We start from the raw sequence: 4,631 nt of genomic DNA, 5'->3' as shown, positions 1-4,631 counted from the left end.
GTGCATCTTCCTAAGAAATCAGTGGTGTTCACACACCAAAGGGGAAGAAGGGAGAAGAATGTCAGAGAATGTGCTGACTTTGAAAGACCCCTTTTTGAAATGAGCCAACATTATTCATTTCCTCAAAATGTCTAGGATTGGGGAATCATTCCTGTCAATGACATGACATTTGTTTAGCTCACATACGCACAGTTTCTGGATGGTGGAAAGCATCAGCAAGAACAGGAGTCTAAGAACGTGCCCCACGTGCATGCATGGTTTATAAATTGCCTGGGGGGGGGATGAGGACAGGACAGATCCAAACACAGTTCTGTATCACTCAGTTGAAGAGATGCAGACATCATTGAAATTTTAATCCATGACTTAAAAGGCAGTATCTTCATGAATTCTCATTCATGAATTACCAGCATTGCTAAATAAATTTCCCATCTCAAATGCTCTCTCTCCTCTCCCCTCCCCTACATCAATCCAAAAACTCAAATTCCTATCCCATGAAGCCATCTTTCCAAAATTATCCCAGGTTCCATCTATCAATCTTTTTTGTTCAGAACTTATATCAGATAAGAAGTCCACACTACATACCTGAATATTAGATTCTACACTATTTGATAACACTATTTAGTATCTTTATGTTCTATTTCCCATTGTGATCATAGTTTCTTCAAGGGCATACTACTTTTGTACCCCCAAAGCACCACACAAGATTAGGTTAGAGTAAATGCCTAATAAAAATGGTAAATCATGGTTCTTGATTACTTAGAGAGTTCATGCACTGAAGTCTAATTTAAAGCTGACTACATGACCTTGAACTTAGTGCCTCTATTACTGCAGTATTCTCCATAGAAAATGAAGGGGAAGGGACACTGGCAGCAAGAATCTGCTACCACTGTGGATTTCCTTTCTGCATATTACTGGGATTAAGAAGAAGAAAAGGATGACTCATCATTTGCAGTCCAGTCACAGTGGGTATTTATAGCTGACTCTAGAAATAGTGTTCTCACAACTGCATGTCTTCATTCTATCCTTCCTTTAAGGCTCAACTTACTGTTATTTCCTCCATGATTCCTTCCTTGCTGCTTCATCCAGGACTCTTACACTCTTGTGAACTACCGAGCATTTTAATTTTCCTCCTTTCGTGACATATGACCTTCTACCTTGTGTTGTAGCTATTTACATTCTTGTTTCCTCTCCCTAGGAGACAGACACAGTGACGTGATAGGCACACAATACTAGTAAAAGCTAACGCTTACTGAATATGTTCTTTTTATTTACTAAGTAAGGACTTCACATACATTATTTGATTTAATACTCAGAGCAATTATGCTGAGGTAAATATCAGGCACAATATCTCAATTTTACAAACAAGAAACTAAGGCTTGGAAAGATTAATTTGCCCCAGATCATATAACTAATATGCGTCATAGGTAAAATTTGATTTGAGAGTCAGTAGTGTTAAAAAACTATGCTATAATGACTCTTAATAAATGGTGAATAAATTAAGGAAGAAATATAGTGAATTAAAATATATAACTGTCTTACCCAGAACAGATTCTCCAGCCATGTGTTCTCACTTAGGCTAAGACTGAACAAGGGTCTGGTACCACCTACTAGTAGAACAACCAGACACAATGTCAAAAGCAAGAGATCAAATAACAGTCTTTTAATGTCACATTTTATTCATCCAAGAAGAGGCCTGGTTTATGTTTTCAGTATCTCCTTGATCTACATACTACCCAATGTTTATATCTGAAAATTCTGCATTAACTGCCCACCAAGAAAACACTGGAATTCTGGAACTACCTTCACTCTTCATTCAGGCCAGGTAATCAAGTTCTGGGCAAGGTGAGTCTACCAAGATCAGGTAAAATTTCATTAGTTTTCATTAGCTGAAATATAATCTACCATCAGTGGAATGACTCTAGAGCCAGCATAAGATGGGCCCTGCCTGCACATATTCCATATTCAGTCAGTCAAATAGCAGCACTTTCACTGACTCAATCAATGGTAGTTACTGACCAAAAGAGTAGGTTTGGTATAAAAAATGTTTGGTGTAAAAAACAAGTTGAGGAGCCGTGTGACGAAGAAGAAGCAAGAACGACCCCTGAACTGGCAGAAGCCCGTGAGCCACTGCATCCTCACGTCCAGTGCCTACTGTCTAGCCACCGGTGCCACGATGCCCATGAGAGAGGCTAGAGGGGATACTAAAGGAAGTAAAGCCAAGGTGAAGGATGAGCCACAGAAGACCTGCAAGGTTATCTGCTAAACCTGCTCCTGCAAAGCCAGAGGCCAAACCTAAAAAGACCCCTGCAAAGAAGGGGAAGAAGGTACCCAAAGGGAAAAGGGGGAAAGCTGAGGCTGGCAAGGACAGGAGTGACCCTGCAGAAGGCAGAGATGCCACAACAGACCAGGCACAGGAAGGTGCTAGAGATGCCGAGTATGTGCATGATGGGTAACTGTGTACCTCTGCTGACTGTACAGTTTTAAATACTATTTTTTTTACCAAGTTTTATAAAAATGCAGAATTTTGTTTTACTTTTTTTAAGCTATGTTGTTAGCGCACAGAACATTTCAGTGTTGTTTGGGGGGAAGGGCATACATCAGTAATAGAATATCTCCAAAGCTAGATTGATACAAGGGGAAAAACACCATTCGCTCCTAGTTTTGAGAAACTTCCTCTTGGTTCCCAGGAGGAGGGATTCCTTAATGTTGACACACATTAGTCACGTTGGCACAAATGCCTTGTGGTGTGGAAGAACTAAAATTCATTTTTATGTCCTCTTCTCCCTCTGCCTTCAACATAAGCTTGACTCCCTTAAGCCCAGAGACCTGTTGGAACCTGACCCCAATAAATGGTTCCCAGTACATCAAGCAATCTGGACTTTAGTGTTACCATTGAGATGGAATCCCTCAGAAGAGTTCCCTTTTTAGTTGTAGAGCTTCAGATTGGTAATTCTGCCATTTTCATTTCCTGAAAGTCAGGATTGGCTTGTGAAAAGTTGTTAAACAACATGCTAAATTTGAAATGTCAACCCTCAGTCTAAACTTTCCCTGTTCAGAGCATCAGGTGAAGACTTCACTGGGTTTTATAGTGGCTTTCTGATTTTGGCAGTCCATTGAAGAAGGGAATTTGAAAGTTGTTGTATACTGTTAACGACTGTCTTCCCATGTCCTGCCTGAAATACANAAAAATAAAATATTTTTTAATGTTTATTTATTTTTGAGAGAGAGAGAGAGAGAGATAATAAGCAAGGGAGGTGCAGAAAGACAAAGGGAGACACAGAATATGAAGCAGGCTCCAGGCTNCCGTGGATATTCAATGTGGATAACTAGGCAAGAACACAAATATTGTTTGTCCAGAAAAAAATTCTGTTATCTGGCCATTGCACTGTACAGATAGTGCATTGTGCTTCGGAGGACACATGCTGATGCCACCCAGCCTGGATTCAAATCCTGGCACTACAATCTTTAATTAATAAACTACTAACTACTCTGTGCCTCCATTACCCTATCTCAAAAATGGGATAATAATAGTATCTACTTTACAAAACTGTAAGAATTAAATGAGTTATATGTGCAAAAACACTGGCCACAAATAAGTGTTATATAAGCATTGCTATACTTATTCTAATATATAACTATTTCTTAATATTCAAAATATGCATAGTTCAGTAGTTCTCAACCAGAGACAATTTTGCCTTGCAGGAGATACTTAGCAATTTCTGGAGACGTTTTTGATTGTCATCAAGAAAAGGGTTGGGAGAATGCTACTGACTTCTAGGGGGGTTAATCCAGGGACAATGCTAAACATCCTACAATGCACAAAACAGACCTCTACAACAAAGAATTCTCTGGCCCAGGGCACCTGGGTGTCTCAGTTGGTTAACCATCCAACTTTAGCTCAGGTCATGATCTCACAGTTCATGGGTTCGAGCCCCGCATCAGGCTCTGTGCTGATAGCTCAGAGCCTGGAGTGTGCTTCAGATTCTGTGTCTCCCTCTCTCTCTCTGCCCTGCCCCTATTCACACACACTCTCTCTCAAAAATAAGATCAAAAAAAATTTTTTAAAGAATTCCCTGGGCCAAATTATTAATAGTACCAACGTTGAAAACACCTGCATGGAAGCAATCTCCACTTTACTAAAAACTCAGTGGAGCAAAAACTCCAAGGGACAAATGCCCATAAATAATAAATGATCATTTCACTTCACAAAGCCTTCAAAGGATCTTTTCAATCCCAGAACTCAATATATTTATAGGTAGCTGATAGATTAATTATACCTTCCTTCATATAATACATTTGATTAGAAATATAGACATATTTTTATATATTTTATGCATACATATCAGTGGAAATTTTATACATTCAGTCCTAGTTACTTTTTTAAGGTTTATTTGCTTATTTTGAGAGAGAGAGAGAGAGAGAACTCACATGCGAGCGCATATATAGGGGAGGGGCAGGAGGAGGGGGTGGAGAATCCCAAGCAGGCTCCATGCTGTCAGAGCAGAGTCTGACAGGGGGCTCGATCTCATGAACTATGAGATCATGACCTGAACTGAGATCAAGAGTCAGATACTCAATGGACTGAGCTACCCAGGTGCCCCAAATTTAATCCTAGTTATTGTATTAAAGGC

The 4,631-nt window shown here is 39.7% G+C and overlaps 1 pseudogene; it reads left to right on the top strand.

Moving 5' to 3' along the window:
- Positions 1–2,173: 2,173 nt before the first annotated feature.
- Positions 2,174–2,453, top strand: LOC144229843 (non-histone chromosomal protein HMG-17 pseudogene; annotated as a pseudogene).
- Positions 2,454–4,631: the final 2,178 nt, after the last annotated feature.

Source organism: Crocuta crocuta, unplaced genomic scaffold (genome assembly GCF_008692635.1).
Source record: "Crocuta crocuta isolate KB4526 unplaced genomic scaffold, BGI_CrCroc_1.0 scaffold947, whole genome shotgun sequence".
NCBI classification, from domain to species: Eukaryota; Metazoa; Chordata; class Mammalia; order Carnivora; family Hyaenidae; genus Crocuta; species Crocuta crocuta.
The sequence above is the reverse complement of the archived record's forward strand: the minus strand, read 5'-3'. Positions and strand labels throughout refer to the sequence as shown.